This window comes from Anolis carolinensis, chromosome 6 (genome assembly GCF_035594765.1).
Source record: "Anolis carolinensis isolate JA03-04 chromosome 6, rAnoCar3.1.pri, whole genome shotgun sequence".
Classification (NCBI taxonomy): Eukaryota; Metazoa; Chordata; class Lepidosauria; order Squamata; family Dactyloidae; genus Anolis; species Anolis carolinensis.
In genome coordinates, this window is record NC_085846.1 from 43937999 (window position 1) to 43963706 (window position 25708).

Genomic DNA, 25708 nt, shown 5'->3' on the forward strand with positions numbered 1-25708 from the left:
TCATACATAAAAAAATGCACTGGTGCCAGTTTCCTAGAATTCCCTTGCAAATCTTTATTTCATTGATCTTAACTTGCCAAAAGAAGGAAGCTTTCTTTTTGTTTGCAAAACCTTTCATAGTTCTTTGGTTTTGTATTAGCCAATCTCTCTGTGGTTATGTTGCAATTAATTAGAGCTTGTTAAGTCATTGAGATTCTTGAATGAAAGGTATTATGTATAAGGTACATAAAGCACAGTTAGGGTTCTGATTCCTCCCTTGAAATCATGCTACAGGGTGAAACTTTTGTCACCCAGACTTGTCTAACTTGTTTTATCAAACTTGTTAGTGACTTCTTTTTTCCCCTCCTAATCCAGCCCATAAAGAATCAAATTCACACCACAATGCCACATAGGCTATTGTGAATGGAGCCCAGTGGAAGAAAGGGCTCCTTAGCTACAGGAGCTAGCACCTACTGGTAAGTGCTTTTTTTCCCTTTTTTAAAAACTTAATATAAGAAAGACAGACCCTGCAGAGACAGACCTGGAAGCTCAGCTCCATCTGAGAGACAGTGTTCCCATTTGCTAAGTAAGACCTTGTGGCTGAATGTATGTTTTTATTATAATTATGGTCACCGTTTTAGTCTTGAAAAAAAGTGTTTTGGGGAGAGTGAAGGGAGAAAATTAATTTTAATGACCACCTTCCATTAGAAAACAGTCTGTGAACATTTTTGTTGGCTACTCTCAGTTTGCTGTAACTATTTACAAGAAAAATCAAAGCAAGACAAATAAGTGGAAATGCAAATCTCTTGTGTCTCCTTATCTCTCTTGCTAAGGCTATGATCTGCGTGGGTTTAAGGGAAAAAGGGTAGTAAGCAAGACAACTAGAAATTCAAGCTCTGGTCTCTGTGTACACTCTCTATTAATTAAGTTACACTGAAGTCAGTGGAAATATGATTAGGACCATGCAGGATTTTACACTCAGTTTTGCATTTTATTGGCGGATATAATGATCACTAAGGAGGTTTATGATTTCTACAGGATATTCCATGTAAGTCTCTTCTCTTCCACTCGCTTCCCTTCATTGAATTGTATGTCGGATACATACAAATCCCTTATTTTCCTCCTTGTTTTCTCACCGCCTGCCTTTTATTTAATTTCCTACAACAATTATTTTAAGGTTGGACAGACTTTCGGCTGCTTTCAAAAACATTCTTTTTTCCTCTTTCGCACAATGAATGAAGCACTGCTTATGGGAACTCAGCCGCGTAGCGACGTTTGTGTTCAGTCTCCTTTCTCGTGTTTTATCAGATCCTTTTGGTTGATTTATGTGGAATATTTGTTGACTTTTAGCAAAGATTCTGGTGTGATTTACAAAAAATAATGATATTATGCTAATGAAGTTCAAGAGTTAGGCTGAAATTGCTCTTGCTCTTTCTCTTACTATGAAGAAATTCTGTTTACAATTATTATGATGTCTGAATGTGATTATGCTGCAAAATGACACTATGAGCTTTTAGAAGTGTATGGAGAAGGTATGCTTTTTAATGTTTTCTGTGGAAAAATCTGAGAGTTGCCATTTGAAACAAACTGTTGAACTAGACAAGTGTCTTTAGCATTATCCAATCAAACAATGGTTGCATTTATTAGGAGCTGGGAGAATTGTTTCCTCAAGTAAAGGCTTTTGTTGCAAAAATATCAGATATTCCCTTCATTTAAACCACAACATTTAACACCAAAAATTCAAGTCCCTTTTTCCTATGTTGTCTATAATATTTCTAGTGATGTGTAACTATGTGTATGTATGTTGGGTGATAATATTCAAATGGTGAACTGCATAGCTTTGCTTCCTTATATGGCTTTTAAGAAGCTCTGTGATTATTATTATTTTCTTTATTAGAAAATAGTCCTGTGTATGCAGGGAGAGTAGGTTCTGTAATGAATTCCTTAAGGTAAAGGTAAAGGTAAAGGTTTGCCCCTGACATTAAGTCTAGTCATGTCCGACTCTGGAGGTTGGTGCACATCTCCATTTCTAAACCGAAAAGCCGGCATTGTCCGTAGACATCTCCAAGGTCATATAGCCGGCATGACTGCATGGAGCGCTGTTACCTTCCCACCAGAGTGGTACCTATTGATCTACTCACATTTACATGTTTTTGAACTGCTAGGTTAGCAGAAGCTAGAGCTGACAACGGGAGCTTAATTTGTTCCCTGGATTTGAACTGCCGACCTTTCAGTCAGCAAATTGAGCAGCTCAGAGGTTTAATCCTTTGCACCACCAGGGGCTCCATAACTTCCTTAACTTTATCTAAAAACAGTACCACAACATTTATTTTAAACCAGCATGGCTCAAGCTCCACATAATCCACCCTCTGCCTTATGATAGGATTTAGAACATGGATTTTAGAAAGTAATGCATTAATAGTAAGTGTTGTTGTTGTTGTTGTTGTTGTTGTTGTTACTATGTGTCTTCAAGTTATTTCTGATTTATGATAACCCAAGGGTGTGCCTATCATGAGGTTTTCTTGGCAAGATTTGTTCATTTGCATTTGCCATCTTCTGAGTGTTACTTCCCCAAGGCTATCCAGTGGGTTTCCATTTGAATCCTGGCCTTCAGAGCCAAACAGCTATACAACACTGACAGTCCATTAGATTTTACTCACTGTTCCTCCTCTCATACCACATAATGCATTAATTTTTATTCATTGTGTGCATTTCTTTATGATTAATGCACTGGTGCATTGATTTTTATATTGTTCATTTTTAATTCAAAAAACCCTTAAAGTACAAGAACAGCCCCAAATGATAGAACATTTCCCCAAATCCTCAAGCACAAAGCCACCTTAAGATCCAGGAACTGAAAATGTTAAAATTATCTCCAGTCAATCAACATTGGTAAGGGTGACTGCCAACCAAAAATACATCCAATCCTTTGCAAAGAACAGGACTGCACACTGCATTCTTCCATAAAAGGTGTGCCCTTCTGGCATGTTCCTAGCTCAGTTACACCACAAACAACTTCTTTGAACCCACTCCCTTTCAGAGTTTTATCACCAGGCTGTTGGTGCACCATGACTTATTGACAATTTCTTCCCTCTCATCTTTCTTCTATGCAAAGCCCGTGGTCCTCCAGGTGCTTTGGGCTTCAGCTAGACAGAATTCCTGGACATGAAACAGCTGGCTAGAGCTTCTGGGAGTTGGAGGCCCAAACAGTTGGAGGGTTGCAGGTTGTACAGACATGCTCTAAACAATCATAACTCTTTCATTTACTTTAGCTCCTATATCCCCAACCTTTGTAGTTTGGTGAGGTACTAGATCATAGAATCATAGAACCATAGAATAGTAGAGTTGGAAGAGACCTCATGGGCCATCTAGTCTAACCCCCTGCCAAGAAGCAGGAAATCGCATTCAAGGCACCCCCGACAGATGGCCATCCAGCCTCTGCTTAAAAGCCTCCAAAGAAGGAGCCTCCACCACAGTCCGAGGGAGAGAGTTCCACTGCCGAACAGCCCTCACAGTCAGGAAGTTCTTCCTGATGTTCAGGTGAAATCTCCTTTCCTGTAGTTTGAAACCATTGTTCCGCGTCCTAGTCTCCAGGGCAGCAGAAAACAAGCTTGCTCCCTCCTCCCTATGACTTCCCCTCACATATTTGTACATTGCTATCATATCTCCTCTCAGCCTTCCCTTCTGCAGGCTAAACATGCCCAGTTCTTTAAGCCTCTCCTCATAGGGCTTGTTCTCCAGACCCTTGATCATTTTAGTTGCCCTCCTCTGAACGCTTTCCAGCTTGTCAACATCTCCCTTCAACTGCGGTGCCCAGAATTGGACACAGTATTCCAGGTGTGGTCTGACCAAGGCAGAATAGAGGGGGAGCATGACTTCCCTGGATCTAGACGCTATACCCCTATTGATGCAGGCCAAAATCCCATTGGATTTTTTAGCAGCCGCATCACATTGCTGGCTCATGTTTAACTTGTTGTCCACAAGGACTCCAAGATCTTTTTCACATGTACTGCTGTCTAGCCAGGCGTCCCCCATTCTGTATCTTTGCATTCCATTTTTTCTGCCAAAGTGGAGTATCTTGCATTTGTCCCTGTTGAACTTCATTTTGTTAGTTTCGGCCCATCTCTCTAGTCTGTCAAGATCGTTTTGAATTCTGCTCCTGTCTTCTGGAGTGTTAGCTATCCCTCCCAGTTTGGTGTCGTCTGCAAACTTGATGATCGTGCCTTCTAACCCTTCGTCTAAGTCGTTAATAAAGATGTTGAACAGAACCGGGCACAGGACGGAGCCCTGAGGCACTCCACTCATGACTTCTTTCCAAGATGAACAAGACGCATTGGTGAGCACCCTTTGGGTTCGGTCGCTTAGCCAATTACAGATCCACCTAACCATAGTATTGTCTAGCCCACATTTTACTAGTTTGATTGCCAGAAGGTCGTGGGGGACTTTGTCGAAGGCCTTACTGAAATCCAGGTATGCTACATCTACGGCGTTCCCTGTATCAACCCAACTTGTAACTCTGTCGAAAAAAAGATCAGATTAGTCTGGCATGACTTGTTTTTAATAAATCCTTGTTGACTATTAGCAATGATCGCAGTTGTTTCTAAGTGTTTGCAGACCACTTCCTTAATGATCTTTTCCAGAATCTTGCCTGGTATCGACGTGAGGCTAACCGGACAGTAATTGTTTGGGTCGTTCTTTTTTCCCTTCTTGAAGATAGGGACCACATTTGCCCTCCTCCAATCTGCTGGGACTTTTCCTGTTCTCCAAGAACTCTCAAAGATGATTGCCAGTGGTTCCGAAATAACTTCTGCTAGTTCTTTCAATACTCTTGGATGTAGCTGATCTAGCCCTTGAATTCGTTTAGAGTGGCCAGGTGTTCCTGGACAACTTGTTTCCCTATTTGGGGTTGGATTTCCCCCAATCCTTCATCCATTCCATGTTGCTGAGGTTGAAGATGGCTTTCTTTTTGTGAGAAGACCGAGGCAAAGAAGGCATTAAGTAGTTCTGCCTTTTCCCTGTCCCTTGTCACCATCACCCCATCTTCTCCTCGCAGAGGCTCTATCGCCTCCCTGTTCTTACTTTTCTACCAACATAAGCAAAAAAACCTTTTTTGTTGTTTTTAATGTCCTTGGCAAGCCTGAGCTCATTTGGAGCTTTAGCTTTGCGAACCTTTTCTCTACAGGAGTTTGCTATACATTTGAATTCTTCTTTGGTGATTTCTTTTGAGTCTTAGCCTGGTAAGAAGTTCTTTGGACATCCATTCTGGCTTCTTCACACTTGTATTATTTTTTTTCTTTGTTGGCACTGTTTTGGACTTCAGCTCCCACAGTTCCTAACAGCTGGTAAATTGGCTGGGATTTCTGGGAGTTAAAGTCCAAAACACCTGGAGGCCCAAGGTTGGGAACCACTGTACTAACTAGATGAACTCTCTGGGTATGAGTTCTAAATGCTTCTCCCAAACCTACAACTTCTAGGATTCCATAATATGAAACCATGGCAGTCATAGTGTGATGATGGTGCTAGAACTGTATAATGGGCTCTTGATATCCAGTGGGGTTTGGTTCCATTTTGATACAAAAATCCATGTATGCTCAAGTCCCACTATATACAATGGTGTATTGTAGTAAAATGGTGTCCCTTATATAAATGCTGTGGATGGTTGAACCAACAGATGAGGCATTGGCAAACTTCGGCCCTCTAGGTGTTTTATATATTATTATTTATTTTAGTTATTTATATCCTGCCCTTCTCACCCCGAAGGGGACTCAGGGCCGCTTACAACTCCCAGAAATCCCAGCCATCTTATTGGCTGTCTGGAATTATACATATTCTGTAGATACGGAGGGCCAACTGTAGTGTGAAATGGGCCATAAGTAATCTTTAAAATCTATGCCTTTGCAAATTTTGTTAAAAACAAGCACGAAAATCTTAAAGTTAATTACTGGAACTTTATGTCTCTGGGCATAAAGGTGAAAGGAAGGTTTCAATGACAGAGTCAGTCCCAAAAGTTGAATAGTGATGGGGAGAGGACAATTTCATTTGTTTGCTTCTCTTTAGTTAAGACACATCTTAAGTTTTAAAGTCTTGGCTTCTCATGCCACAGTGGGTACTTCAAACATATACAGTATTTCAATGGAAGATTATTTATGTATTTATTTAAAAAATTTATACCCCGCCTTCCTCACCTAATGGCCTAAGGCAGCTTACAGCAGATAAAAACATGCATAATAAAAGTTAAAACATTTAAAACCAAAAATTAGTAGTTGCCGTGACACATCTTAAAACATACATTAAACAATAAAAATTTAAAACTTTAAAACCACCCATAAATACATCATAGAGTCCAGGTTCTTCCTCAACTTTGTAAATTCAATCAAAGGCTTCCGTTCTGTTTAGTAAGCCAGGAGGGACATGGGTCAAGGATACAGTCACTAAATGTGATTTTGCCTCACTGTTGTCATAATGTCTTAACAGCCTCAAATGAAGCCTACAAACAATATTGAATCAGTGCCTCAGTTGGTGGGATTTTATTGCATGATTCTACTGTCTTCCATATCCATCCATAAGCCATGTAAAGCCCTGTGAAAGGTTGTTCATTTATGAATTTTGTGACCAAAATCACAGGTCTGTGCTCAAACCTTGCGCCGAACTGGCATGAGTATGGGTTTACCAGCCTTGGCACCCAGACTACTTGTCTGCCTCATCCAGTTAATGATTAAAACAAATACAACTGTGTAACAGTTTGATCATGGCTAACATTTCCTGGGGTTACCATATTCCATTGTTTTAATATGGGACTCTAATTTGCATTTCAATTATGCAACTTGGGTACATAAGGTGTACACAAGGTGTTTTTACAGTTATAGGTGGTATAAGAGAACCAGTATAAAATTATGTTTAAAATGCCAGACTTGGAAAAGGCAAGTTCAGATATCTGTTTGGTCATGGAATTTATGATATGTACCTTCATAGTACAATATAAATAAATATAAATAATATATTTTATAAAATATAAATAAAAGAACAATAGCAACAATGTTATCATTTTTATGTGCACAGAAACTCCTAGTTGTATTCTCATTAAATCATTATTTTATTGCTATCAGTTTTTCATTGATGGTAAAAAAAACCTACAGATTCATTAAAATATCACAGTATGTCCCCGAGAATGACCACCATCTGATTCACAGAGCAAGATGCAGAGGAAAGAAAGACCAAAGGCAGCAACTGAAAGGGGAAAAACATACTTTGCTTTGCTTCTAAGATACAATATAGAAGTTTTATAATAACTAGAAAACTTTATTTCCACTATCTGATTTTTAATTAAAATGTAAATGGTAATCAATTCATCTATGATCTGTTTTTCCAACCACTGTTGTTTGCTAATGCTCATTAAGACAATAAGCATCTGTACTAATTACAATGACATTTCTTCTTATCTTACTTATATACTCCCATCTGTTGCCAACAGAAGCAACATTGCATCTGATGAAGTGAACTGCAGTCTTCAAAAGCTTGTGCAAATATTTTAAAGGATTAGTGCTGTTGGCTAGGTAAGGATAGAGATACTAGATCTTTTTGCTTTTGCTGCAAAAGACTATTACAACTGTTTACCAAAAATTTGAACCGTATTTCTCAGTTTCAGACACCTCCCCCCCGAAGTAAACGCTAATATAATGTGGCCAATGTGTTTCTTTCATATACTGTACATCATCCTTATACTTCTCAACAACTTTTCTGTCTTCACCCTTGTAGCTACTGTTTTGTTTTTCTGATAGACCTTACATTGTAGAAGTGAATGATATTCTCCTCTTATGTCTGTATAACTTAGCAAGGCATATGTATGATTAGATGGTACAAATATCATAGTGTACTCCCAAAGTCTATGGGAAAAAGGACTTTCTCTTTGTTTTAGTTTGGTTCCATTTCCCAAAATTCTGAAAAGTTGCATCAAGCATCTATCTTAATAAGTTTCTGTCTACCTTGTCTGCTTGGCTTTTTCTGGCTCCTTCTCCTCATCTTGGGGAGCAGAGTATGGCGTTAATGAATTGCATTGTATCTTTGCTTTTGAAGGACCTTTGCATTATCTCCCTTGTTGTGCTCCCAAAGTGCCTCTTCTCCAATATTTCACTATTTGGCCCACCATGTCCGCCTTGTTAGCAGGAGTGTGTATAGCGGAACCAGCAGCGTCCAGTTAACACCATGTACAAAAGACTCAGATCAGGCAGAGGAATTGAAAGAACAAAGAAACTTTACTTGTTGAGTTGAAGTTAAATAAACAGTTCAGCAATCGTACAATGTCCTTGTAGTTGCATAGGATCAATAACATCAGCATTCAATATACCCAGCATGGCATATTTAAACTGCTACTTGACCATAGCCAGACAGCCTGTCTTTTCTGTGCTCCCCCTGCAAGCTCAAATTCCCAACTGACAAAACCAGCCATCTGCCAGCAAACAGATACATTGTTTGAGGCGTGGCTTTGCCTCTCTGCAAAAAGTCAGCTCCCTTTTTGCAGAGCTCTTTCTTTGCAAGAATCTTTCAAGGGATTTCTTTTACACACACACACATATACACATTAGCATTTTGGCGCAATACGCCTTTCTTGTTCCTTGATTTCTTCTGCTGCAAATTCTATTCTTCTTTCCTTCCTTCACCTTGTGAAACAGGAGCCTCCGGTGGCCTAGGGGATAAAAGCCTTGTGACTTGAAGGTTGGGTTGCTGACCTGAAAGCTGCCAAGTCCGAATCTCACCCGGGGAGAGCGTGGATGAGCTCCCTCTATCAGCTCCAGCTCCATGCAGGGACATGAGAGAAGCCTCCCACAAGGATGGTAAAACATCAAAACATCCGGGCATCCCCTGGGCAACAACCTTGCAGACGGCCAATTCTCTCACTCCAGAAGCAACTCTGGTTGCTCCTGACATGAAAAAAAACCCTTGTGAAACCATACCACCCCACTCATCACTTGATCATCATCATGCTTATGTCTCTTGCCCCTTGTACACTAGCCTCTGTAACTCACACCCTCTCTTCCCTTTTTCTTCTCCCTCTTGCCTTCCTTTCATCCTACTCTTTCCTTGCCTAACCTTTTGCCCTTGCAATGCATCCCTCACTTCTTCCTGCACTTCTGCTTTTGGAGCTCTTTCTCCTCTTTCCCTCCTACTACCTCCTTTGCCCCACCTTATGCCCTCGCAGTGCACCCCTCCCTTGCATGTTGCCACTCACACTGTGTTCACTGTCCTTCTTTTGCCTCACCTAACGCCCTTGCAGCATCACCCTTCCTTGCTTTTTGCACCCTGCCACTCTCACTATTCACTCTGGCTCTCCTGCTTCTCACTTTGTATCCTCAGGATGCATCCTTCCTTATGTCTTGCATCCTTCCACTCTCACAGCTTGGTCTTCCATCTGTTCTCCTCCTTCTCTCACACCACTTCAAGCTTTTGAAGTGCACCCCTTTCTTGCTTCTTGTACTTATAATCTCTTCACATAGGGCATTTTTTGCCCCGTTTTGCTGCTTGGTTGCACGGCAAGGATGGGCCTGCCATGTGCCATCACACAACGTATGGCAGGCCCCATCCACATTTCTCCCAAAGCGGAGTGGAAGCATCAGAAGGCATTTCTCCATCACCATGGGGAGGAAAGTGTAGTTTGGGTAGCTTCAATGGAGCTACCCACTTTTCTACCCTTTTCCCTGTATGATGTGGAAAAAGGGTGGCGGGACAATGTGTATTGCCGGCCTTTCTCCCATCTGATGGGGACAGGGATAGGGTGCTGTCATACCATATTCCTGGTATGTTTGACTTCATGAAGAGAGAGGGGGAGAGAGAGCAAAATAGGGAGGGAGGATGGAATGAGTGCCGTATAAAGAAAATGATGCTTTTGCTTCTTCACTTTGTGCTTCCTTGCCACAACTTTGCACTTCTACCATTTTAAATTTGATCCTTTTCTATTGTTTCATGTGAACGAGCAGGTTTTGCCTTGCTGTTACACTGACCAACACACATTTTGTTGCCTCAAATGTGCTTCCTTATTTATTTATTTATTTATTATCCATATTTATATCCCTCCTTTCTCTACCCCAAGGGGGATTCAAGGTGGCTTATAGATGGCACTTGCATAGTGTCTTGGACATAAAAACATAAATTTGAAGTAAAATTAAATTTAAATTAAATACACACATAAAAACATAATTAAAATACATTCCAATGTTAAGACACGTCATCCTCGGCACAACTTTGTGCTTCTACCATTTAAAAATTGATCTTTCTTTGTGTATTATTCCATGTTAATGTGCACTGATACATTATTTGTTATTTATAAAGTGCATTTTCTTATTTAAAAACATGTAACAAAAAATTGGGGGGAGGGAGGCTGGGGGATGGAATGGAATAATAGCATTTCTATGCATTTCAATGGATAATTTCATTATTGTAGTTTGGTGCAACTTGCAGAAAACTCAATATCATAAAAGTGAGAATTTTTATGTGTCCCAACAGGGGATAACTTGTTATCTCTAAAACCAGAATTAAAATGTTCTTGTTCTAGAAGAGACTACCAGAATAGGACAGGCAAGGATTCAGACCCCTAGCTCTGACAAAGAGTGCTTCACATTCACCCACTGCTACAATGATCAATCAGGTTTCAACCCCTAAGTCATAAAAAAGTAACTAAAATATACATTGGGATATGCAGAGGCGGTTCAACCACCAGGCCAACTAGGCAGTTGCCTGTGGCACCATCTTGTTGGGGGCGCCATCGAGACAACTCCTGTCTCCTGCGGCCTGCCTCCGTAAGGTATTGAACTGCTTTTTCTGTTGATTTGTTGTAAAACATGATGTTTTAGTACTTAATTTGTAAAATCTTAATGTAATTTGATGTTTAATAGGCTTTTCCTTAATCCCTCCTTATTATCAAACATTTTCGCTTATCCAATGCCTTTATTTTTCAGTGATTGTTTTTTTTGGGGGGAGGGGGGTGCCAAAATTCTGTTCGCCTACACTTGAAATATACCTAGGGCCGGCTCTGGGGATATGCGATTAAAGGTTGTTGCAAAGTATCCTCAAATGGTTGCCAGTGATGGGTGAGGACACAGCCCTGAATCCATTTGTTGATCCTTCAATGAGCATTAGGTGCAACATATTTTTAAAGAAAATTGTTACTGTGTCCATCTTCTCATTCATTTGTTTCATGACTGGAAGCTTCCCTGCTATATACATTCTTGATATGTGGATTGATAAGTGGGTTTTCTAAAAAATGCAGAAAAAAGTTAATCAACGAGAGTTCCAAATACATGTTCACACATTATATACAGTGTTCCCTCACTTATCGTGGGGGTTAGGTTCCAGGACCACCCGCAGTAAGTGAAAATCTGCGAAGTAGGGACACTATATTTATTTTAATATTTATACATTATTTTAGTAGTTATACATTATTTTAAGTCTTTATCAGCCAATTGTGTGTTGATAAATCGCCTCCTCCTTCTCCCGTTGCCGCTTGGGCTCCTTTTCTCTCCCTTTGGCTTCTCCTTCCTCCCTTCCTTAGGCTGTAAATTGTAATTTTTATGATTTATAATAGTCTTTTAGAGTTTACTGAAAAACCACGAAACAGCAAATCCACAAAAAGTGAACCGTGAAGTAGTGAGGGAACACTGTACTAGCATTAGTAAATAAGCCTTCCTCTCTGATTCTATACTCTTGGGTCATTGATTAACTTGTAAGTGCCAATTTGCCTTCATTGGGCACCTGAAAGCTAGGACTGGATGTCAATTTGGATATACTGAAATATGCTTTGTCCTGGCGACTATAATGATATTTCCACACATTATCCCAGTTATTAGGTAGGATGATACAACAGAGACAACCAGACACAGTTTTGGAAAACAAGCCTTATGAAGAATGACTTAAGTAGTTGGGTACATTTGGCTTGGGGAAGAGAAGACTGAGAGATCATAGCAATCTTCAGATGAACTAAAATATGTCATGTACTAAGCAAGCTTGATTTCTGTTGGGTTTTTTTTATTCAATTGGTCTACTCTGGGCTACAACAGCATTTGAGCAGCAACATCTTTATATATACAAAGCAATGCTCTCACCTTGAGATTCTTCACCCATGAACCCCAAATGATGGTCCAGAATTAGACTCAAAGCTAGGCTTGGAACCCTGAAAACCTTACAATGTTTACAAGGAGACATTCTTCCACCTAAAATAAGACCTAATAGAAGTTTTGCTGAATTGCTAAATATAAGGCCTGCCCCAAAAGTAAAACCTAGCAAAGTTTTGTTTGGAAGCATGCTCGCCGAACAGAACACCAGAGCATGCAGGATCGGTAAATGTACGTACCATAGAGGGTTGTGCATGGAAATATTGGTAATAACAAGAAATTCTTGATAGGATTCACAGTTTGTCTGGTTATACTGGTTTGTGATGACAACTACTGTACAGTCAGTATATAATAAATGTTCATTTTTTGTTCAACAATAAATGTGAATTCTTCTTCATGGAAAAATAAGACATCCCCTGAAAATAAGACCTAACACATCTTTGGGAGCAAAAATTAATATAAGACACTGTCTTATTTTCGGGAAAACACTGTAGATAAAGTACCATGGAGCCCATCATAAGACACAGATAAACTTCCAGCTGTCACCTGTTCTGTTTCATCAGTGAACTGTGTCAGAAGTGTGGAGAAATGAGGTGAGGCTGAAGTCAGAGAGAAATTGTCTTCTGAGCTCCTGATGTGCCTGGAAATGGGAGAAAGTGTTTAGACCACATGGGATGGGATCGGTCAGATTCACCCGTGTTGAGTTGTTTTAGTTATGTGGAGGAATAGGTATTCTTAAGAATGGTGCCTTTAGTCTCCCAAGAGTAACAGGATTGAGAGGGAATGTACAGTATCCCAAAAGTGGTGCCTGTTTTAAGGACAGTGTCTTGGGTCTCTTCTATGGTAATGGGATTGAGGGTGAAAGTGAAGTAGCCCAGAAGTGGTGTCTATCTTAAGAATGGTGCCCTGGGTCTCCTCTAGAATGATGAGATTGAGAGGGAAAATAAAATATCCAAGAAGTGGTATGTGTCTTAAGAACGGTGACTTGGGTCCCCTCTAAATTGAGTTTGGAAGAGGCGATCCTGTGTGATGAGGTGTGAGTATGTGTGTAAGTAAATTATCCATCTTCTTTAAAGATGGAATCCCATGTAAAGAAGGTGATTCTACATGCAAGAAGACAATTTCCCTCTCTTTCTCCTATTTTCCTCAGCTCGTCTGATAAAGTCCCAAGTCAGAGCTTAGAAGGCTGTGTTATGATGATGATGATGATGATGATGATGACGACGACGACGACAATAACAGGAAGGCTGAAAATGTGTGGATAGCCTTGACACTTTTTTTCTGACTTTTCAAATAAATATAAGTTTGATATATATATGAATGAATCTATTTACATACAGCTTTGCCCAGCTGTCTCACTAGCTTTTATTCCAGTGCCCGAAAGTCATGCTTAGTGGCCACAATAGGCATACCTTAGAAGGACCTTCCTAAAAACCTAAAAATGGCAAGAAAATTCCTATTCTTGGCAAGAGTTTAATTTCACAAACTCCTTCATTTTACAAAGTTTTATGAAAAGGGGAGATTACTGATAAGAAAGTCTACAGCTGTAGTGTATAGAGAGCCTAAATGAGGTGTGTTATGTGTTTATTTAATCATAAATAAACTAAAAGAAATAGTAAAGGTAAAGGTAAAGGTTTCCCCTGACGCTAAGTCCAGGCATGTCTGACTCTGGGGATTGGTGCTCATCTCCATTTCTAAGCCGAAGAGCCGGCGTTGTCCATAGACACCTCCAAGGTCATGTGGCCGGCATGACTGCATGGAGTGCCGTTACCTTTCTGCCAGAGCGGTACCTATTGATCTACTCACATTGGCATGTTTTCGAACTGCTAGGTTGGCAGGAGCTGGAGCTAACAGCGGGCGCTCACATTGCTCCCGGGATTTGAACCTGGGTCTGCAAGTTCAGCAGCTCAGCGCTTTAACGCACTTCGCCACCGGGGCTCCTAAAAAAAGAAATAGTTCAATAAAATTTACATAAGAAGAGTGAATATAGTTATTAAGTTTATGTAAAAATGAAATTTAAATTTAAGTTACATGTCTTCCTGGGATCGAATTGAAAAAAGTCATCCTTCGTCTCCATTCCCTGAGCTAGGAAGAGAAGGAAATAGCTAAATTAATTTTTGAAAACTTCACTGCAGATGCACTCAACCTAAATACCTTGCAACTTCATCTTTGTGCTTCCATCTTTTGTTGAGTTTACTAATTTCCATTTGGATCCCAATAAAATACCCAGGGATTTTCAAAAGTCAGCTACTTAGATGTTTCTGTGTGGTGACTAATGCAGAACCCAGAGGGCATATTCAGAAACAAAGAATGTCTGTATTATAAATTGATTTAAATAATTTTTATCTTGGAATTAATTTAACTCCTTGTAATGATTAACAAAAATAAATGGAGTTATATCTTGTGTCTTAAACATTGCAATTCTTCTAACCTGAGGAATTTATTTTAAAAAAATGCAATAGTACTTTTGCAAAAATCTAAAAGAACTAGGTTTTGGGTATTGAACCAGTTGGGACACATACAATTTCTCAACTCTTTAGCTTCTTACAAATAATAGCTTAATATTGTCATTTTAAATTAAGTTACTGCTGACATTGCACCTAAAACCAGTCCTTTAAGTTAAAAAAAACAATTAAGTTCCCTTTGTATTAAAAAAAATGGCTACCACACTGAATACTTAACTGACATTAACCAGTCAATTTCGGAATAACTTATGCAATTTATTTTTAATATTTACATCTATTACATTTTGAAACATGCAAACTAATTCGCAACATCAATTCACAAGAAATAATAAACATATTAAAATAACCAAAAAAGGACAAGATGATGATGATTATGATAATAATTTATTACCTGCCTTTCTTCTTGGATCTAGGTATGGCACAACACAGTTAAAATACATACCATAAAATGCATATATTAAAACACACTCATAACATACATATATTAAAATATATAGTGCAAGGATTAAAATACAATACAAATATACATATTAAAATACAAATAGAATGTAAATTTAAAATTCACTGTTTAAAATTAACTGGGTAGGCCTGCGGGAGGATATAGATCTTCAGTTCTGTCTTGAATGCTGACAACTCATTTAGCTGTCAAATCTTTTTCAGAAGGTCATTCTGTTGTCGACCGCGTTTTAGGGGATCGGGCCCTTAAGGAGAGACCCGATCCGGTCCTGAGAGAACGGACCTTGGCGGAGCCAATAGGAAAATATGAGCCGCAATACAACCTGAAGCCGAAATGAAGAAGGTCCGCCAAAGTTGAAGGAAAATCCGCCAAGGAGTCTTTATTGAGCAATTCAGCTGAAGAGGACTCTAGTAGCGATCATTCAGTCTACTAGGGTACCACATAATCAAAATAAAGCCATATTTATACAAAATTTCAGTCTGACAGCCCTTTAAATTTCCCGCCCCGCTCCCCCGCCCATCTGATCGTTGATAGGCTAGAAGGTTGAACGAGGCGGGCTTTCGTTTCCCGCCTTGCTCCATTGGCCCAATAGGAAGCTACCTTTTGTCTCTACTCGGGCCAATCAGGAAAGAGAAGGCGGGAGTTATTGAAACAATGGGGTGACAGGGCAGGAACTGTCGGATTAAGACCTGCTAGACCGATTTCTAAAGGGATTAATGGCAGCAATCAAGGGTGTCCGGGTTTCTGTCACGTATACAGATTTTAGATATGCCTTGGGGTGTCAGAGGTGAAAGCAAAGATGGGTGGTGATGAGCCATATTGACAGGCTCTGCAGGGCGCCTTCCTGAGGTGTCCTGGATTTTCCTTTGGGTGAGATATGACAATGTTTGCCTTGGGGCCAATCACCTTTAGGTCAACACTCCGAATTCGGCGACTCAAGCCCTATATTGTCCATGCAATCTGAATTTGATTGGGTTTAGCGGTGGCAGATTATCCTTTTGTTTTTGGGAAGGGAAGCCTGGGTCATAGGAAATGGGATAGGTTCTGGGGTTCAGGTTGAGTTCAAAATATTTCCTATTTGATTTCATGACTTGACAATTATATGAAATAAAATGAAAAATAAAATAAAGTTGGAATATAAACCATGCTGGGAAAAATACATATTTTCCGGGGATCCCAAAGAGTACAAATACATATAGGCAGATAGATAGATTTCATGGAAATAAGGGAGAATTCATAAAAGTGAGTTACATTGCATAAAGGGGAATCATGAATGATATAAACAATTGAAAATATTTGATAAGAACGAAGTTCATAACATCCGGAAAACCCAGCATGGAAATTCATAAAAGTGGAGTTTTAGCAGCATGATTTTACAATTCATGAAGTTGTTATCTCTTGCCTCAGAGTGCAGGGATAATCCACAGTAAACTCCAGTAAAAAGTCTCAATCACCTTCTACTATAAATTATGAAATATAGAACATAAAGTCTTGATTTTTGAACTATCTTTTACAAAGTCCTGGGGGGGGGTCACCTCGATCACATTTTCACAGTCTTGGGGCAGTTGATAAAGACGTCTTCTGGGGCATGGTTGCCAGTCAGGTTCTGGCTGGTCTGAGCTGGTCTATCTCCCAGAGGTCCTGAGAATATAGGTGGATTATACAGGAGAAGGTGATCCTGTAGGTAACCTGACCGAAACCATATACAGTGTTCCCTCACTACTTTGCGGTTCACTTTTCGTGGATTTGCTGTTTTGTGGTTTTTCAATAAACTCTAAAAGACTATTATAAATAATTACAATTTACAGCAGTGATTCCCAAAGTGGGTGCTACCACCCCCTGGTGGGTGCTGCAGTGATCCGGGGGGGGGGGGGGGGGGGCGGTGATGGCCACAGGTGCATTTGGGGGCAGAGCCAGGGAGGGGCGGGGCCTCTTCCCAAGTGCCGGAGACAGGGCTGAGCCCCTGAGGCACTTGTTAGAACACAGGCGGGGTATAGAGGTTCAGCCCCATCAGGCACTTGGGAAGAGGCAACGCCCCCTCCTCTAGCCCCACCTTCTGTGTCCTGGCAGGACAGGGATAGAAGCTCAGCCCTGCCTCAGAGCTCGTAACTCCGCCCATCCCAGTCCTGGCCATCCATTTGTGGCCCCACCCCCTCCTCCTCCAGCCCTGCATCTTGGACTAGGGGAGAGGCTCAGCCCCACCCTCTTGAGCAGGAGCCACACCCACCCCTCTAAGCCACGCCCCCTTTCCAGGGGGCGCTGAGTCATATTTTTTCTGGAAAGGGGGCAGCAGGCCAAATAAGTTTGGGAACCACTGATTTACAGCCCAAGGAAGGGAGGAAGAAGAAGTCAAAGGGAGAGAAAAGGAGCCCGAGCGGCAACGGGAGGAGAAGGAGGCAATTTATCCACACACGATTGGTTGATAAAGACTTAAAATAGTGTCTAACTCCTAAAATAATGTATAAATATTAAAATAAATATAGCGTCCCTACTTAGCGGATTTTCACTTATTGTGGGTGGTCCTAGAACCTAACCCCAGCAATAAGTGAGGAAACACTGTAGAGCTTTAAAGGTTTTAACCAACACTTTGTATTTTGCCCAAAAACGAATTGATAACCAGTGGAGTGATTTCAGCATAGGTGTACTGTGCTCAGTCCTAGATGTTCCCATAATCAATTCGATGCCATGTTTTGAATTAACTGGTTTTCGGACTTGGTACTGAGGTAGCCCAATGTACAGCACATTGCAGAAGCCCAACCTTGAGGTTACCAGTGCTCATAATACTTACAAAAAGACTAAAAGTAAGCACCTTATCATACTGGCTGCTGGGATTGTCATGGATCGTGGCAAATTTGGTGATGCCCGTTGGGGGAATGAGGAAAGCCCCATGCCCCGCATCGCCCAATAGAATCATAGAATCATAGAATCATAGAATAGTAGAGTTGGAAGAGACCACATGGGCCATCCAGTCCAACCCCCTGCTAAGAAGCAGGAAATCGCATTCAAAGCACCCCCGACAGATGGCCATCCAGCCTCTGCTTAAAAGCCTCCAAAGAAGGAGCCTCCACCACGGCCCTGGGGAGAGAGTTCCACTGTCGAACAGCTCTCACAGTGAGGAAGTTCTTCCTGATGTTCAGGTAGAATCTCCTTTCCGGTAGTTTGAAGCCATTGTTCCGTGTCCTAGTCTGCAGGGCAGCAGAAAACAAGCTTGCTCCCTCCTCCCTATGACTTACCTTCACGTATTTGTACATGGCTATCATGTCTCCTCTCAGCCTTCTCTTCTGCAGGCTAAACATGCCCAGCTCTTTAAGCCGCTCCTCATAGGGCTTGTTCTCCAGACCCTTAATCATTTTAGTCGCCCTCCTCTGGACGCTTTCCAGCTTGTCATCATCTCCCTTCAACTGTGGTGCCCAAAATTGGACACAGTATTCCAGGTGTGGTCTGACCAAGGCAGAATAGAGGGGGAGCATAACTTCCCTGGATCTAGACGCTATTCCCCTATTGATGCAGGCCAGAATCCCATTGGCTTTTTTAGCAGCCGCATCACATTGTTGGCTGATGTTTAACTTGTTGTCCACAAGGACTCCAAGGTCTTTTTCGCACACACTGCTGTCAAGCCAGGCGTCCCCCATTCTGTATCTTTGATTTCCATTTTTTCTGCCGAAGTGAAGTATCTTGCATTTGTCCCTGTTGAACTTCATTTTGTTAGTTTTGGCCCATCTCTCTAGTCTGTCAAGATCGTTTTGAATTCTGCTCCTGTCTTCTGGAGTGTTAGCTATCCCTCCCAGTTTTGTGTCGTCTGCAAACTTGATGATCGTGCCTTCTAACCCTTTGTCTAAGTCATTAATAAAGATGTTGAACAGAACCGGGCCCAGGACGGAGCCCTGCGGCACTCCACTTGTCACTTCTTTCCATGATGAAGACGACGCATTGGTGAGCACCCTTTGGGTTCGGTCGCTTAGCCAATTACAGATCCACCTAACCGTAGTTTTGTCTAGCCCACATTTTACTAGTTTGTTTGCCAGAAGGTCGTGGGGGACTTTGCCGAAGGCCTTACTGAAATCCAGGTACGCTACATCCACAGCATTCCCTGTATCGACCCAACTCGTAACTCTATCGAAAAAAGAGATCAGATTAGTCTGGCATGACTTGTTTTTGGTAAATCCGTGTTGACTATTAGCAATGACCGCATTTGTTTCTAAGTGTTCGCAGACCACTTCCTTAATGATCTTTTCCAGAATTTTGCCTGGTATTGATGTGAGGCTGACCGGACGGTAATTGTTTGGTTCGTTCTTTTTTCCCTTCTTGAAGATAGGGACCACATTCGCCCTCCTCCAATCTGCTGGGACTTCTCCTGTTCTCCAAGAACTCTCGAAGATAATTGCCAGTGGTTCTGAAATAACTTCCGCTAGTTCCTTCAGTACTCTTGGATGTAGCTGATCTGGCCCTGGGGACTTGAATTCGTTTAGAGTGGCCAGGTGTTCCTGGACAACTTGTTTCCCTATTTGGGGTTGGATTTCCCCCAATCCTTCGTCCATTCCATGTTGCTGAGGTTGAAGATGGCTTTCTTTTTGTGAGAAGACTGAGGCAAAGAAGGCATTAAGTAGTTCTGCCTTTTCCCTGTCCCCTGTCGCCATAACCCCATCTTCTCCTTGCAATGGCCCTATCGCCTCCTTTTTCTTCCTTTTTCTACCAACGTAAGCAAAAAAGCCTTTTTTGTTGTTTTTTATGTCCCTGGCAAGCCTTAGCTCATTTTGCGCTTTAGCCTTGCGAACCTTTTCCCTATAGGTGTTGGCTATACGTTTGAATTCTTCTTTGGTGATTTCTCCCCTTTTCCACTTCTTGTGCATGTCACTTTTGAGCTTTAGCTCAGTTAGAAGTTCTTTGGACATCCATTCTGGCTTCTTTGCACTTGTCTTATTTTTCTTCTTTTTTGGCACTGTTTGCATTTGCGCCTTGAGCATTTCACTTTTGAGTGAAATAGGGTATTGGACACTTCTTGGCACCTGGAATGATGACATCCAATATGCCAAGATGTTAGGGATTCCTCTTCTTCAGAAGAGGAAGGGGAACATGAAAGTGTTCATGAATCTGAGGGTGAGTTGGAATCTGAGGAGGAGACTTTGCAAGTACCCACTTTTCAGGAGAGGCGAAAGAAAACAGAGCAGAAACGTCGTTCAGCTAGAATAGCTGCCAGAAATGCAGCTGAGTAGGAACTGTCCTAGCAGCTGTGAGGGGACTTAAGGCTATAAGTCAGAAGCAGGTGCAGCCAGCTCTTGCTGGTAACAAACTGACTCTAATGCCTTTGCTCCCTGTGTGCCTGCTTCGAGTCTGCATCTGGATTTATTGCTGTTTCTTTGTCTGAAGTAAGACTGCTATTTGATTTGGGAATGTATCAGAGACTAAGAACTGTGCTTGCCCTTTGGCTTTCTTGCTTCCTTTTGCATTATTCCACTGAGTGTGCTGTATTTTATGTTTTGCTGAAGTAAAGTAGTTTTCATTTACTTACCACAGTGTTTTAAGGCTGTGCTTGAAAGACAAAACAGGACACAAGAAGAGCGGGAAGGGAGACAGGAGAAATCCCTACCCTCTCTCCCCCTCCCTCCTCCTATTTCTTCAGCTGCTTGAGCCTGAACCTAGAAAAAGTGGGATGGCATCCAATCAATTGTGCCACTTTCCGAGTTCATTGTATGGGCCCAAAGTTGCTGCAAAATTTTGAGTTTTGGGAATTTGCATTCTGTGTTGGTACTGGGCCAAGACATCAGAGAACAATTGCAAGTTTTTACAAATAGAGTGTAAACTGTGCAGAGGTGAAGAGAGTCTTTCCAGGAATTATTCAAGATGAAGAAATTGCACCCTCTTGTGGTTCAGTCGCTGACTCTTATCCACAAGTTATTCATCTCATTTCCCATTCCTCCTGATTAAATATAATCTTCAGAGAACCAGGATGGTTGGAGCCAGTACTTAGAGGTTTAATTTGGAAGGGAAAGTATCTGTGATTATTTAAAAACAAATGCAACATGAAAATAAAAGATGGAAGGAAGAACTCCATGGGCCTTGGTCATCCAGAGCCAATTGCCTTTTTCAAAGATTAATTGTCCTTACATGACGTGTTCACAATACAATAGCTCACTTCAGTCATTTTGGCTTTTAATGATAGTTAAGGCTTGATTTGCTTAAGCTAAAAAGAAGCAGGACTGAATATAACTGTCTGACTCCGGAGGGAGTAGATCTAAAGATTTCACCTCTTGGTAATTTGAATGGGAGGCAGCCAATAAATACTAAGTTCTGTGGGCCTCTGCATGTTTCTTGCCAAAGAAAACATTATGAAATTCATGGAATCACCAAAGCTGACAGGTGACTTGAAGACACATGCACATACAAATGCTTTATACATAGATACCTATAAAAAACAACATGGTACAGTGGTTTGAATAACAACTGAATTTCTACTTAGCCATAAAAACCTACTTGGTGACTTTAGAGTAGTCGTACTCACTGTTTTTGAAAAAGGTAATGGCAAGTCTCCTCTGAAGGAATATTACCAAGATATCTAGGATAGAGTTGCCGTAAATTGAAATCAGCTTGAAGCCACATAACAAAAAACCCATCAGACAGCTCTCAGTTTCAACTTCAAATATAGGGCAAAAACCTACTATATAACAAGTGGTTTTGTTGTTAGAATATGCTAAAATTAAACTATCATTGTTTGGCAATATAGCATTGATCAAAATGAAGATTACCTAATTTAAACCTTTTATTCAGAATGCTACCTATAAAAATCTCGGATCAAGAATTAAAAATGGCAAAACATGTTAAACTTGTATTGCAATGGAAAAAAGCAAAAATAAATGAAAGCAAATGGTATAAACCACAAAAAGAAGGTGGACTAGGCAGGCCTTCCAAATATTAAACTGTACTACCACATCAAACAAATAAGGTATACAGGAGAAAACTATGCAAAACAAGGAAAGCTGGAGTGGCTCGAAGAAGATGATAAAAATAGAACTAAAATTAGAATATATTTTCTTTTTGGATAATAAAGAAAGACATAAAAAGGACTGGTATAATAAGTTAAGCAATCGCCTTTTAAAAACCTTTTAGAGATTAGGAGAAAATATAAAATAAAAGCTGATGCCAAGGATTTCACCTTTAACACCAGTATTGATGACAGAAAACTTCTCAACACATCTAAAAAAAGAATTAGAAGAGGAATTTAAAAGATGAGGTATAATGAAAATAAGAGATTGGGATCTAAAGATGATAAACAAAGAAATAATTAAAGAACAATTAGTAAGAAAGGGCATAACTTGGTATGAGTGTCTACAATTGAGAAAATGGTCAACTGATATAATAAAAAAGTATAATGGGGGTAGAAAATATATGAAATTAGAGAGGATGATAACCCAAAGAGAGAATAAAGAAGAAAATGAAACAATAAAAGGAACAATAAGTGATATGTATAAATCATTACTAGAAGACGAACAGAAACAAGACTATCTTAGAGAATTTATAGGAATTAGATTTGAGAAAAATCTTAAATACAATATTCAAGAATGGAAAAGAATACGGAATATGCGCATTTAAAAATATGTCTATAAAATTTTTAAAATTTTAATAAAATAATATGGAGGTGGTGTTTAGGTCCAGTTAGATGAAACCAGAAAGACATGAAACATTCAAACCAAATGTTAGAGAGGTTGCTACGAAGTAGACTCAAACATTCATATGTGGTGGTTCTGTAAATTTATACAAAAATTTTGGAAAACAGTATTTAAAGAAACAAGAGCAATAATAAAATAGAGTTAAAGAGTACACCAGAAATAACATTGTAATCAATATATGATAAGACGATACCCTTACAAGAACAGAAAAAATTGACCTCTAGCTTACTACTGGCTGCGAGATTGATAGTGGCAAAGAATTGGAAAGATAAAAGGGAAATCCAATTAGAAGAATAGCATAGAGAAATTTGGAATATAGCGATTAATGATAAACTGACTTGTGACATTTAGATTAGCAACTATGTAAAATGTTAACATTATTAATGATTTTATGTATAAGCTGTATTAAGACATCATTTTTTCTATTCTTTAAAAAAAAAAAGCATTTTCCGGACTTAGATACTGTTCTCAAAATGGTTAATTGTATATGATGTTGGAAAAATAATTTAAAAAACAAGTTGTTTTGAGACAGCCCAGGGCCGATTTCTCTTGTCAACCTGAAGGCACACAAATTGCAAAAGTGCTTTAGTGGAAACAATATATAACTCTGGGCCTCATCAGACACAGTCATCTCCCCATTTCTATACACTTCAAATCTATTTTGAGAATGAAGTGCCATGGAGCCCATCATATGACGTTTCTTCCGAGTGCCATCTGTAGTGTTTCATCCTCAAAATGTGGTTGAAATGTTGTGAAATGGGAGAAAAGAGGTGATGGGGATAAATTGTCTTTTGAGCCCCTGAAGTGTTCAAAAATAGGAAAAAGTACTCAAAAACGTGTGGGAATGGGATCTGTCAGATTTGCCAGTGTAATTTCATTTCAGTGTCATGGAGCAATGGGTGCTCCTATGGGCAGTCTTCTGGCAAGCATGGTCGCTCCAATTCTTGTCCCATGTCCTTCTGTTTGAACCTGGTTCCTTTTTAAAATGTCACTGACAGAAATTGTGCAATGGAAAGGTATCACTAGTGTGATAGCTTTATTTACTCCTTCTGCACTATGCTGTGCTTTCACAAAACTGGTAGATTAAACTTGTTATTTTTAAAACCTATTGCTGTCACTTCAAAGTTCATCAATCACTATTCACAACCTTACATTTTTTCCCCTACTTAGAAGTGCTATTTTTGTCTAGGTGATCAAAAAATTCTCCTTTGAAATATCACGAGGTTTGCAAGTTCTGGGATTTTTTTTTAAAAGGAATGTGGATCAGGTGGGGACAGAACTTGTCTGTGTGATGGGTACGCATGTAGAACACAAGAGGGGAAAGGCTGGGGAACATATCCGTGTGATGGGAAGCTTTGAAATTTCAGACAATTACCCAATTTCCCACAGCTCAAGTGATGAAGTCCTAAGTGAGCCTGTAACAGACTGATACAAATTAATAACATCATACCAGCCTGAGCACACCAATTTTTGTCAAATTTTTGAAGGAATGGTCAAAGAGCTGATGTTGGAGTACAAATAATTCCAAAACTTCAAGCAAATAAATACCAAAAGCACCAGGCAGGATCCAAGATGTGTGTAAAACAAAGGGAATGGTAGTTTGGTTCTAGGGTATGTAAAGATAGCTTCAGGAATATGAGGTTTTTAAGAGAAAAAAAACAATGGGAGGCTGGGTTGTGGAGTATAATCAGAACAAAATGATGCTTTGATGCTGTTTGACATTGCTGATTTGACTGGGAGTCAGAAATATTTCAAGAATGGATGATTGCAATCCAGACTTCTGATTTGTCAATTCAAGAGTACTTCACAGATTAGATGATAGAGTGGCAACAATTTGAGAGATATTTGTGCATGTTTCTAGTCAGAAGAGAACTCTTTCAGGAATGATCACATTGTGACTCGCCTACTACTTCAGTGGTGCACAGCCCCACTTACAATGTTTCCAACAGCTTTTCAGGTTGTACCTTCCAAGAAGAGCCTTTTTATTTTTCACTCCAAGCCATAATAATGGGCGCCTTACACCTACCAAACATGTGCAAAAATATCTCATTGATCACTATTTTATTTAAAAAGATGTCATATTTGGTTTACATAATGCCTTTGGGGCATTTAATTGGTGTGGCTTCTGTTTTAATAAGTTGCAAGTTATTTTGGATATTTTCGGTAGAAAATGCATTTGTCCACAGTGTATCCCTCTATAAAACTGGAGCACATGCAGCCAAGCAACACCAGAACATGGACAAGGTGACAAACATTGGTATAGAGGAGGAACATAACATGTTTATGGGGTTGGTTGCAGCAGTTTGCTTTTGCCTGAGCCTTCTGGGAAGGGCAAAATTCCATCCCCTTCCTCTCCCCTCCTCTCACCCCTCCTCTTCTTCCTGCTGAGTTAAGTAAGTCCCCATCTTCACTGTTTGAAACTGCATTATATGGTCAATGTAGACTCATAGAATGTAGTTTAATTGCACTTTGAACTTGGAGCTTTCTTACACCAACAAAAAACCCTGGATTCATCTTGAATTCACTATTGACTTTTTCTGATTTACAGGGATTTTCAGTGAGTATCTTCAGATTTTCTGACAAAATTAGATTAATTTTGTCCTACTTATGAAAACACAAACAAAACCAAATAAATAAATAAATAAATAAAGCTAATATTATTATTTTCAAAAAGCCAATTGTTTTCAAAATCCATTTGTCACAGGGACAGAAAGTGAGCTGAAATCTTCTGAACAGGGGCACAGACATTAATCATAGGGATATCCTATGATAAACTAGCACTTTAGCCCAGTTTCCTACAGATTTTATCCATGATTTTATCATGATGTATTATATGTGTTTTTATAACTTGTTTTATTGTTGTTTGATTTGTTTTACTGCTTGTTTTTATATTGTCATGACCGGGCTTGGCCCCATGTAAGCCGCCCCGAGTCCCTCCGGGGAGATGGGGCGGGGTATAAGAATAAAATTATTATTATTATTATTATTATTATTATTATTATTATTATTATTATTATTATTACCCTCTGTATGGTATCCAAA

At 39.9% G+C, this 25708-nt stretch overlaps 1 protein-coding gene across 1 annotated transcript in view; it reads left to right on the forward strand.

Moving 5' to 3' along the window:
• The first annotated feature begins 373 nt into the window (after positions 1-373).
• The window catches only part of LOC100565908 (transmembrane protease serine 11E), a 77328-nt gene continuing 51993 nt past the window's right edge, over positions 374-25708 (forward strand). The window contains exon 1 of the mRNA XM_016994681.2: positions 374-455. The gene's annotated coding sequence lies outside the window, so the exon portion shown is untranslated. The remainder of the gene's footprint in view (positions 456-25708) is intronic.